This window comes from Macrobrachium rosenbergii, chromosome 7 (genome assembly GCF_040412425.1).
Source record: "Macrobrachium rosenbergii isolate ZJJX-2024 chromosome 7, ASM4041242v1, whole genome shotgun sequence".
Classification (NCBI taxonomy): Eukaryota; Metazoa; Arthropoda; class Malacostraca; order Decapoda; family Palaemonidae; genus Macrobrachium; species Macrobrachium rosenbergii.
In genome coordinates this window covers 35,676,589-35,690,042 of record NC_089747.1, presented here as the reverse complement: position 1 = coordinate 35,690,042, position 13,454 = coordinate 35,676,589, and the positions used below count along the sequence as shown (strand labels likewise).

General features: G+C 37.2%; 1 pseudogene; it reads right to left on the bottom strand.

Moving 5' to 3' along the window:
• The window catches only part of LOC136840390 (uncharacterized), a 9,889-nt pseudogene extending 1,110 nt beyond the window's left edge, over window positions 1-8,779 (bottom strand).
• Window positions 8,780-13,454: the final 4,675 nt, after the last annotated feature.

The window sequence follows — 13,454 nt, the reverse complement described above, 5'->3', positions numbered from 1 at the left end:
CAGGAATGGAGTGGAAAAGAAACGATAATCATGACCTTGCATATACAAATATGACCTGACCACACACTAGAAGGGTAGGTAAAAGAGGTAAAGGATAATCCTGAAGTCACTTATACAAGTGTGACATTAGAAGAAATAATACAACATTTTCTCCTGTTACAAGTATTTACATTACAGTTGTTTTAATTTCATCATATTTATATAAAAAAAACTAATTAAAACCGTCAGATTTATATACTGTGCACCATTATCTAAGTTCATGGTGTCACAACCGTCTTACAAGCCAAAGTACTGTTTATGTTATAGCACAATACGGAAATTTGTAGTGCAGTATAAAGCATGAGAGTTAGTTATATAACATTTACCTGTTGAGGACAATATCCTTGATTATACACATTGTAGATTCACAGAAATTATTGGTGTGATGCCCCTTCAACAATGCACCAGCTCGGAAGGTTAGTCCCCATTCCTCCTTCCTGTCTACTAACAAATGGAGGTACCTGAAAGAAATACAAACCACTAAATTGACTGACAGACAAGAAAGGATGGAACATAAAAAAAAGAAGCGTGTAAGAAAAAGACTAAATTGAGGAAATAGTTATAAATACTGGTAATTTGTTGAAGAACTTTGCCATAATTCACTGAAAAACTGTGTCCGAATACTAAGGTAAGAAAACTCGTTATATTACAGTATTCTAACAATATATGGTGCTGATTAATGATAATACCTTGTAAAGTTGGGTTGTGTCTCTGCAAGAGGGCTTGTTTGGAATCCATTCCAAATTCGCGCAAACTCTGTTTGAGATTCAGCATACACGAGATTCTTGGCCACAGCCATGAGCTCTTGGCCATTTTCCTTCTTGGTGCCATGTTTAGAATCCAGAAGCCACCGGTGGCCACACCTGCTGCTGCAAATGAAACATACAAAGAAACAACTGAGCCAATGGCCAGGTAGCTGCTGCTAGCGCCTTTCTTTCGGAATCACAGTTGTCTGTCATGAAAGCCTGTGGTGTTCCGTTTCCAAAGAAAGCACCTTCACCAACTGCACTTTTGACCATCGTGAAACCTGTGAAACACACATTAGAAATAGGAATTATTTTTTCAACCTTACCCCCTGTCCCCTGCCCCATTAACTAATAACAGATAATAACATTCTTGCCTCATTCTGTTTGTTTCTGCATATATAGAACTGCCTACTTCTGATGATATTTCCTTTTTCGAGTTTAATTCCAGTTTATGCACATGGATATATCTTAAATACTAGGAATTCAAAATACAATATAAACTAAACTCACCTCTCGTAAGACTACAGTAGCTTCGTCTTGCGATGATGTAAATAACAGTGCCAGAGGTGCTGCGCCTGCAGCTGGCCCCCTGGCACAAAGAAACAGTACAGAAGGCTACTATTGCGGTGTTCGTTCAGCTTGTCGACGCATCCAGTAGCATCAACGAAAACAACTTCAGAAGCTTCCCTTAATTCCCTGTGGATTCGTTTCATAAATGGTGTCACCAATACTACTGAAAAAGAGTCTCTGTATGTTTCTGTTTCTATTGTTAATTCAGGTTATCTTTGGCATACTTTTTGATCGAGTTCATCATTGACAGGTCATTTAAGCCACCATGTTCATTCCGCAGCCAGTCTTGCCGCATATACAGTAGTCAATGGATTTAGGAGATGGGTTTATAGAATGGTTAGCCTGTCCACACAAATCTTCACACAAACCCATTTTCAGCAAATGAAACCTTGTGGCCTGTGCGGTTGTCATGCCTAAAAACGGTGATAAAGTCAGATCATCAGTCCTGCTTCAACTTTACAGATACTAGATAGAAAGCTTTAAACAATTATATAATATTCGACACTACTCTTTAGGATGATAAGAGCAGTAGTACATTTTGTAGTGTAGTTCAGCTTAGTTTCCTTTTAAATCTGGATAAATTACTTTCATTGAGGAAAGAAGTTTGCTAATATAAGCACATAATGTAATAAAATAGCCTTATGCAATATCCAAAACTAGCTTGTCATGTGTAATGACTTAGAATGATAGTGACTTAAAATGCAAAAACATCATGAAACTTGTAAAAACCTGGAAAATACCTTGTTCAAAATATTTAAAAAACACATCTCTGGTTATTGGGTCCACTCGCCGCAATTGCCTCAAGGAAGGCCTCAGTCAGCAGACTCTGTGGAGTGATTGTGCTCTCGATCCTTGCATCTTAATTAATGAAACAGGGATGACTTCTGACCAATTTGTCCCTCTTCATGCAACTTTTGCTTCTTATTATACGAAAGCTGACGTCCATTAATACCTGACACCTGCCGAAACATTACATGACACTAAAAGTGGTAGACTACATGTCCACGCTATATACATGGTGTAACACGAGTTTATGCAAATATTTTGGGGAATGAAAGCAGCAGCAATTTTGAGCAGAAAATGTTCTATAAACATATGCATTTTAAGGCTTAGTTTTCGATGAGGGGAATTTTAAAATAACTCTTATCGTTAGTGCTGCTAGTTGGTAGCGAGAGGTCGGAGTCGCCTGTGGGAGGAGCGGTGATGCCGTATAGAAGCAGCATGGAGAGAGAGGTCGATGTGAATAAAGTACCTCGGATAAAATGTATTATTTAGGTTTTGAAGAAAAATAATGCATGCATCATTAAATCCGTTTCCCTTCCTATCAGTAGTATTCACTGGACACCGATAAAAAAAAGTAAGCCTAAATGAATCTCCTATATCAAAGGTAGGTTTGCTTATTCGAATATTAGACACCTATGAAATATGTAAAGTGTATTTTTAAAATCTCTTCTTGTCCATCTAAAGAATTCATCAGAACCAGTCATGAGTGCTGGTTCAACAATTCTGATGACGAGGCTGCAGGACAAAGCATTCACAAATGAATGTTACTCAGCAACACTTACACTACTTACTTGATTGATACGTAAAGCCAGACAGACATTACCGTTTTTTTGCTCATTGTTTAAGTAAGTTAGATCACTTGCAAGAAAAGAATCATAATTATTTAAAAGGCTATCAATGCACTTGCCTTGTTCACTTAGTCGCCTTAAAATGCATATGTTTATAGAACATTTTCTACTCAAAATTACTTTTTCTTTCATTCTCCTGAATATTTGCACAAACTCGTGTTACTTTAATTATGCTTCATCGAAATCCAGGCTGGATCAGGTAACTGGGAACGCCATGTGCGGAATTGAGAGACCCCAAAAAATGATGGATATCTGCCACTTCAAAAGAGGTACAAATTTCATATTATGCGAACATGTTTTTGAGGACAGTTTCTTGAACCATCACGCCATGTATCTTATTGCGTATGTCTCTTTTAATGTATTGAATGAAAAGAAGATTTATTTAATTTCTGCAATATTTTTTTGTTTTCACATTTCGTAACTCGTTTCGCATATACTCTTAGATTTTATCATTCCTATTGATTCAGCAAGTTCGTAACATTATGAAATAAATGACTTCACTATTTGGAAGCCTATTCCAGATGTCCACTACCAATTCTTACCTATATAATCTCCTAATCGAAATTTATCCAATTTGAAACCGTTGCTTGTAGCTCTGTGTTGACTGCTAATTTTCAGAACCCATATTAATACTATGGAAACATTTGGATAACTCAGTCATATCACCTCGGACTAGACATCTTTCCAGTGAAAATAAGTTAGGCCTCCGTAATCGGTCATCATATGTGAGGTCTGATATTAACAAGAATCATTTTTGTCATTTTTCTCCTTATTATCTCCAAAGAATCCATATCCATCCTTTAGTATAACCAAAACTGCACAGCATGGTCGATATCCCTAACCATCATTATCATAATTTCATTAATAAGCATAACTGGACCACGTCAATACCTACCCAGTAAAGGTTTTCCTGATTCCTTTCTGTCGTTTATCGCCGTGAATGCATATAAATTTCTGGTGAAAGGCTTTCCTCTCTCCAACATCATACAACCTCTTGACGTTAACTAAAGCAGGTGTTTGTTCTTCTGAAGTAGATTTGCTTCCATGCTTCTAAGTCCTCTTGAGAATGGACATTCGTTCTGAGACATAAATAATCTCTTGTTTCTGCAATTACAATGTTATTGAATCCATCGCTTTCAAAATTCAAGGCTTTGCTATTAACGGCCATTGTACTCGTGACCAACAAGCATGTATGAGTGATGAAACAGTCTGCCCAAACTCAGCTATTCATTAGATAAATGCCGTACGCACGATAAATAAGGCCTGATACAATGTATGATATCATCTGAAGGTATCATACGTATTTGAAAGATCATAGTAAAACTCTCAAGTTAAGACTCTTGCGATCATACAATTTGCAAACCAAACATAGGTTGTAGTAGCAAATTTTGAAGTTCTACTAAAGGATTTATCTTTATTATTCATCTTTCAAATATGGGTGATAGTATGGAAAGAGAGCAGAGTGGCGTGGGAATGCTGGCTACTAGCTCTACCCACAGTGATGACATCACTGCAAGTGCGAGCGCTGTGATTGGCTGGAAATTTGCTGGTGCACTACCAGTATACATTTCGGGAATACGCGTCCCGGATCTCGATCGTGGTCCAACAGATCCTAAAAATCTGTTAGTGGTCGTCCTCAAGGAACAAGATGGACTATACACTGTAGGTTGTCGGGAGGAAATTCTTGGACCAAAATTTACAGCAGCTGATCTAAGTGCAATCAAACAGTCCCTGATAAAGTCTGAAGAGGTTCCTGATATCTGCTTATCGATTAGAACAGCAACAGCAAGAGCCACTGGTGGGCAAGGATATATAAAGTGTCAATGTACTACTCAATGTACATCAGGACGATGCAGCTGCCTAAGAAAAAAATTTAAATGCAACTCGTGCTGTCACCCGGGCAGATCATGCAAAAATTTCTGATTGGACTCGACTGAACCCTGAGATCTATTGACTTATTTCTCTTTTACTGATATTGCATTAATTATGTTTGTATTTATTCAAATAAATTGGAATTCTTTAAACTGTCTCTACATTAACCATGTTGCATTCTCTTGTTAAGTTAAGTATACCTTAGTTTTGTAGACCACTTAATGATTCCATTTCTACACTGAACCATAACTTATTTTGTGGTTAGAACCAGTGGTATTAGCACATCAGGCTACAGCTATAAAATATGAAATGAATTTCTGAAATAAATTCCTCTAACTTTCATCAACAGGTATGTTTGAACCCAGCCCAACGAATGACGGTCTAAAGCTTTATACAACAACTGCTATGCATTCTCTTATATAACCTCCCTAATGTTGGGTTGTCTGTAGGATTAATTTCCATTTCTACACTGAACCATATATATATGTTGAGTTATATATAGTATATATTCACATCAGGCAAAATTGAGCTGCATAATTTGAACAACAGGCATGTTTGGCCTAATGTTAACAAATTGTAAACTTTGGAATCTAAAACTGACGACAAACTTGCTTAATGTACATATTGGCAATTTCTGACTAATGTTCATATATACATAAGTATCACATATATATATATATATATATATATATATATATATATATATATATATATATATATATATATATATATATATATATATATATATATATATATATATATATATATATATATATGTATATATGTATATATGTATATATATATATATATATATACATATATACATATATACATATATATATATATATATATATATATATATATATATATATATATATATATATATATATATATATATATATATATATATATATATATATATGTTGTTCGACTCCGTTGTTCCGATAAGATAATTTATCAAAAGCAGTTTTTAAATTTTTTTTAAAGTTCGAATGACATTTCCAGGCACTTTCTGAGCCTTCCAAAAAATAGATAAATAAATAAATTACCCTTACTACGACAGCTTGCAAGCTAAAGAGTAGGATTTACCAGCAACATAGACAGCATTCAGCGTAAATGCCTAGATTTATTACATGAATTATTTGTACACATCCTCGAATTACTGGCTGAGGGCGTGAACACATTCTCTTACAACTCCCATTCAAACTCACAGTTAACCATCACGTAAACGATAGTTAGAGAGAAAGTGCCGAGGAGAAGGGAGAAACAAAACAACTTCCGCACTAAGTCAGAAATAAGTGGGAGATGAAAGAAAGAGCGAAAACCTTAACCTAACTCTGCACAATATTTACGGTAATATAACATTACATGGATACGTTCCCCACACCGGACACAAAAACAAGGCAATAATCTTCACACTAAAGCAGCTTATCAAACGAGTGGCGGTCTCGATGGCACTTCGACGTATTGGTCGTCCCAGGACACTAATGTTTAACCATAAGGGAATGAGTCGATTCTGGATACAAAGAAGGCACAGAATGAGATGCTTACTCTTCTTCGTGACCAAAAGGCCTCCTAACGGCCCTCAGAAGATCTCGAGACAACGGCTGTTAGCAGGAAGATTCTGGAGGCGTCACCATAACAATTGGCAAGAGCTCACGATGTGGGCGATGATGATGGTCGCAGTACACCTGAGAGCACGAGAGCACACCCGTAGGTTACGAAGGGGGTCAGGTATGTGCATCCATCAACACTGATCATCAACAGCAGACAATCCCACTTGAAGCAAGAAGTCATCCAAATATAGCAGAGCCGTAAAAAAAGACGAGATCTTCTCTAAAGGAGGGCAGAATGCAATCTCTTGTCAATCCAGACGAAAATATGTAAATCGCCTCTTAAACAGTCCAACGTGGCAGAAGGCCGAAGGCCAAACCAACGAACCACTCATACATGAAAATAAAGAGAACTTTTTATGAGCAGAGTACCAATTAACAAATAACAGCCTTCGGTGGGGGAAGCACAACAAAACAAAACTCTAACCAAGAATTCGAGGCTCAAATGAACTGGTGAAACATTAAACGGTAATTAATAAACAAATGTTTACTTTAACAGAGCCACGAGATAAAAACTGATATCACAGCCCCCCACCGACAGGAAAAAAATAATTTATTATTTTCTTTTTTTAAGGCAAAATTAAATTGTGAGTTTAGATTAATAAGAAAATGCTAAACATAATTAGGAAAAACCAGCAGGATTAAACAAAGCAAAGTCTGAACTTGATTCACAAAAACCTAATTAAACAGTAAATTCTAAAGTAATAAAAAAACAAATGTGACAAGGTTAAATATATACAGAGTAATAAGCACAAATGACCAGTCACTCTCTCTCATAAATCCTAGACAGAGCGTCAGGTACCACATTCTTTCTACCGGCAATATGCTTAATAATGAGGTTGTATTCCTGGAGTACTGAACTCCATCTGAGTATTCATAAGTTTTTGTTCTTAAATCGGTTAATGAAAATCAATGGGTTGTGATCCATGTAAACTTCTATTGGGGTGGAGAGGTTTGATAAATAAACATTAAAATGGTTTAGCGCTTTAATTAAAGTGAGGGCCTCTTTTCTATGGTTGAATATTTTCTCTCGGCTGGCGACAATTTCTTAGAGAAGAAAGCTATGGGATGGCTGATTCCTTCTTGGTCTCTCTGGATGAGCACTGCACCCAATCCGGTGTCGCTCGCATCTGTGGCTAAAGAGAATGGGAGAGAAAAACCGGGGATGCAAAAGTGGGTAGTTTGTCAGGGCACTTTTCAACTTTTCAAAGGCCGCCTGGCACTCACTATCCCAAACAAACTTTACATTTTTCTTCAACAGATTTGTTAAAGGAATGGCTAAGTCAGAGAAATTTTTAATAAATCTATTATAATACCCTACCATACCAAGGAATCTTCTCACGCCTCTACGGTTGGTAGGAACTGGGAAAATCGTGATGGTTTCCACATTCGCCTTTTTAGGAGTGACTTCGCCCAATCCGATTTCATGTCCTAGGTAAATAACCTTGGCCTGAGCAAAGTCACTTTTTCTTAAATTTATAACGAGACCAGCTTTTCGAAGGGCCTCGAACAATGCCTTAATTCGTTTAATGTGAGTGGGCCAGTCGTCGCTATAGATCACCAAATCGTCTATGTACACGACACATCCCTCCAAGTCACAGGTTACTAAGTTCATTAATCTCTGAAAAGTGGCAGCTGCGTTTTTCATCCCGAAGGGCATAACCAAACTCTCATACAGGCCGTCACCCATCACAAATGCTGAAACTTCCTTCACCCGAGGTGTAAGACCGACCTGCCAGTACCCTTTTAAAAGGTCGAACTTGCTAATGAATTTAGCGGATCCTATGCAGTCGATGCAGTCCTCCACCCGGGGCAAAGGATAACAATCTGTTTTAGTAACCTCGTTGACCTTTCGATAATCGAAACACAATCTATTTTGGCCACCTTCCTTCTTTACAAGAACCACAGGAGAACTCCAAGGACTAGTGCTAGGCGTTATCAAATTATGGTCTAACATGTATTTAATCTCTTCCTTAACTATATCCCTTTTTACGGGGTTTAACCTGTAAGGACATTGTTTCACAGGTTGGGCGTCCCCAACGTCTACATCATGCTTCAAAATAGTAGTCAATCCCAGTTCATCCTGAAAAAGGTCTTTATATTGGTTTATTAAGTCAACAAGGGAAGAAGCTTTATCTGGATCCAGATGCTGAAATTTCGAAGAAAGGTTATTAAGGACATCAGAATTATTTGATAAAATATTGGGCCCAATGGTCAATTTTTCATCTACTTCGGTAACCACATCAACTAAAGAAATTGGTTCTACTTCTAACTCTTCACTGTTTCTACTAACATAAGGCTTTAACATATTTACATGGCAATGTTGAGACTTCCTCCTACACCCAGGAGTCTCAACTAAATAATTTACCTCACTAATTTTCTTTAAAATTCTCCATGGCCCAGAGAATTGAGCCTTGAGAGGATTCCCGGGCACAGGAAGCAAAACCAGAACCCTGTCACCTGGTAAAAAATCTCTGCGTCTGGTTTTTATGTCGTAATTACTTTTCATTAGCTTGTCCTCTTGCCAAATTTTCTTGAGCAAAAGACCAAGCATTTTGAAGTTTAGCTTGTAAATTCGAAATATAATCCAGTATATTAATCTCTGGGGTTTCCCCTTCCCAGTGCTCCCTAACCACATCTAGAGGACCTCTCACACTATGACCAAAGACTAAATTGAAAAGAGAGAAACCCAGGGTTTCATTTGGAACAGATCTAATAGCAAATAACGCATAGGGCAATTCTTTGTCCCACTCGCTACCCGTCTCGAAACAGAATTTCTTCAAGACACTTTTCAAGGTCTGGTGGAACCTCTCCACCTGGCCCTGACTTTCAGGATGATAGGGAGTTGAGGTTATATGTTTAACCCCAAGCTCTTCCATTTCCCTTTTAAATTTTCTACTGGTAAAATTGGTACCACAATCAGTTTGCAGAATCTTAGGAAAACCAAATCTAGTGAAAAATACAATTAATGCCTCTACGATTTTCTCACTCCCTATTCTCCGTAAGGGAATAGCCTCGGGGAAGCGTGACATTCTATCTATTATGGACAAAATATACTCATTGCCACTTCGTGTTCGCGGTAATGGACCAACCACATCTACCACAACCTCCCTAAAGGGTTCCCCGACAGCAGAAATCGGAATTAAAGGAGCTTTAGGTACCTTTTGATTTGGTTTACCCACTATTTGACAAGTGTTACAAGAGAGGACATGTCTTTTTACATCCGTGCGCATTCGGGCCAGAAGAAATGTTCGGCTAATTTTTGAAACGTCTTTCGAACACCGAAATGCCGGGCAAAATTATTCTCGTGAGACAACCATAATAATTTCTTTCGATACTTCTCGGGAACTACCAACTGACGGATTACTTCCATCTGGTCAGCAGGAGCTTCCACTGCTCTACTTACCCTATAGAGTAGGCCATCCTGTTTAACAAAATAGGGTTTTGTGAAATAATTTTCGATAGTCTCAGTAGTCACATCATTAAATTCCCTTGATTGGGCTTCCTTTAAAGCCTCGGGTTTCCAGTCGTCATCGTCAAAAATTATACTGCTGCTTATTACTACTAGTCACCAATTCAGTCACTTGTCTATTTACACTTTCCAAGTCCAAATTCATTTCTTCCAAGTCAACCCCCTCGAACGAGAACGAGTGACAATGGAGACAGGATCACCAAATTCTGGCAAAGAGCCATCACAACTACCGTCTGTCTCCATCAAAGACAAAATTGGGAAATAATTTAGATTCATTTTCAACAATCAAATCATTAGCAAAAATCAAGTCAATTCCAGGAATAGGCAAAGTATCCACTATAGCTAGTCTTGCATTTCCTTTAAAATAATCAGCTTCTAAATAAAGTGTCTCAAGGGGGCACGATACCAATGTATTAGGAAACCCTCCTAAAACCACAAAATCATTACTGGCAAACACAAAACCTTGAGGCACTGATTTTCTTAAAATTAATGATTGCGCGGCTCCTGTGTCACGCAAAATTTTAATATCTCTGCCTGGTATTTTGTCACTATTAATGAAAATAGACCCATTCGAAATATACTTACGAAACTTTAGTCACTTGGTTTCTTCTTCTGAAGGTTGTTCAGCTGTTAAAAGATTGATTGATTCTCTGTTTTGGCTGGCAAGGAACCTTTATTGCCCTACACTCGGCCTTGTATGCTAATTTTACTACACCAAAACATGTAATATTTGACCTACACTCCAGGTGTCACTGCTATACCGCTCTCCTACTTCTATTATTAAATCTATTACTGTTGGAAAAACTTGGTATTACCCTACTGACCTTACCCTCTACACCAGTGTAGTTATATTTGTTACAGGAACAGAATCAACACTTTTTTTGAAAGTGTACGTAGCGTAATCCCTAACGATCTTCTTCAGGAAAAAAGATGTATGAAGATTCGACCCATGATAACACTCATTTTTTCTCTCTCTCAACTCTCTCTCTCATCGTTTTCCAGTTTAAGCTCACCCAAACCTCACTCATTCTCTCAAAGCAATTAAATGGACTATGAGGAAACACAATCGTTTCTTACAAAAATAAGGTTTATTATTCCGAATAACCCAACAAGAAATGAATAAAACAAAGCAAAGATTAAAATGGCATAATAAATGAATTATCAAGTCAGATAACTAAACTCTAAACTGCAAAACACTTCTGATTAAAGAAGTCTCATTATAGCTAATAGCCTAAATCCCCAAAATCTCCACATCCTCATTCTCAATAAATAAAAGTCATGTCAAAAAAAACAGTCTACCAACATAAAGAGATTGACATTGCAAATGACTTGCATGTCCTTTTCTCAAACTCCCAAGTCCACAGACATCTGTCAGAAAAAATTAAACATGATAGAAAACTCCCAAAAATATATGAAATGCAAATACAATAATGGAAAGTGTAAAATGATAGTAAGTGATATCAAACGTAACATAACAAAATAATAATATAAGTATGAATATTCATATTAAATATCCCACACCAGTTCAAAAGTTCATAATGATTAGAAAATCATGGTAAAAATTTTCAAACTCCCATAAAAACAGAATTTGAAACTCTACCTTATCTGCCGATTTTCAAAAGCCTGGAACAACTTCAAGGCTACGACTGGACAATTGCAGTTCTGTCACGTTAATGAACGATCAAACTCACTTTTAGGGCAGATTTTGGCATAATCAGATCAAAGTAACGCACGTACTCACGAATATTGCTGGAAGATCACTGACCAGCAATATTGTTGGGAATCAAACTATTTGCTGAATACAAAGATTTCATCAAGTCTCCAACTAGTTTGCTCTGAAAACCTTCCTTCATCACACCTTAAAGCATTGAAGCTATGAAATGCATATATATGTGTCCTTTAAATATATTCATCTTTGGCCTCAAAGCTTGTTTCTTTTGGCTTATTAATTTTTCTCCAAATGACGGGGGAGGAACTTTCCTTGCCAAAACTGATCTCCCTCTTCACGGATTCCTGACGATGAGCCAGTGAATATTCGTCAGCTGCAATCGCTACTTCTTGAAGAGAATCTATTTTGAGCTCTTCAAGGTGTATTTTAAGCTCCTTAGACACCATTCTCTTAAACTCCTCAACCAGGATAAGTTCCTTAAGTTTATCAAAATTATCCACCTCCTTACTCCTTAACCAATCCTCAAAAAATTGCCCTTTCTTCCTGGCAAACTCAATAAAAGTCATGTCCACATCTTTCCTTAAATTACGGAATTTTTGCCGATATGCCTCTGGGACGAGATCATAGGCCTTCAATATAATGGATTTAACAGTATCATAATCACTGGAAAGTCCATCGCTAAGAGTATTGTATACCCGCTGAGCCCTACCTTTCAATTTGCAATGGACCAAAATCGTCCACATATCTCGAGGCCACGAGAGTTCGATAGCGATACGTTCAAAAGACGTGAAAAATTCAGGCACATCCTCTTCGTTAAAGCAAGGAACTAACTTTATCGCAGTTATCAAATTAAAATTGTTATTTTTATTACTACTACTATCACTATTCAACTTTATCTGGAGCTCTAATAACTCCTTCTCGTGTTGTCTATCATTAGCTCACTCCTCTGCTTGCAATGGCAAAGATTTAAATTCCAAGTCTTTTATTTTACTTTGTTCCCTCAAGATATCCAACTTTAAATCACCTGCTTTTTCAACTAGTTCCCGACTAACATTGTCCTGTTTTTTATCGCTACTAGGGATTTCTTCACCATGACTAACTTCCAAAACAGATTCTTTATAAGCTTTAACAGCCTTAACCACCTCCCATAACAAAGGACCCTTCCTGATCTCGGTGGCGAGATTTAAACTAAAGAAGTCTGCAAAGAACCACAAATCATCCCTTTTTAAATCATACAGCTTTCTTTCCCAATCCTCATCGGCTAAGAAACGAATTGCCGCCTCCTCGACGTTTTCCTTTGGTGAACCCATGTTACCTACTTGTTGGGGGGGAAACCTAAAAATGCTTATCTGATTTTTATCTCCTTATCACCCCTCAAGTGCTTAACCGCTATATTGCTGGTAACTTATCCTGGTGAAAGGTCGCCAAAATGTTAAGAACTCTGTTGTCCCGATAAGATAATTTATCAAAAAGCAGTTTTTAAATTTTTTTTAAAGTTCGAATGACAATTCCAGGCACTTTCTGAGCCTTCCAAAAAATAGATAAATAAATTAATTACCCTTACTACGACAGCTTGCAAGCTAAAGAGTAAGATTTACCAGCAACATAGACAGCATACACTTTATTGAGGGGGTAATTGAAAAATTCAGAGTAAATGCCTAGATTTATTACATGAATTATTTGTACACATCCTCGAATTACTGGCTGAGGGCGTGAACACATTCTCTTACAACTCCCATTCAAACTCACAGTTAACCATCACGTAAACGATAGTTAGAGAGAAAGTGCCGAGGAGAAGGGAGAAACAAAACAACTTCCGCACTAAGTCAGAAATAAGTGGGA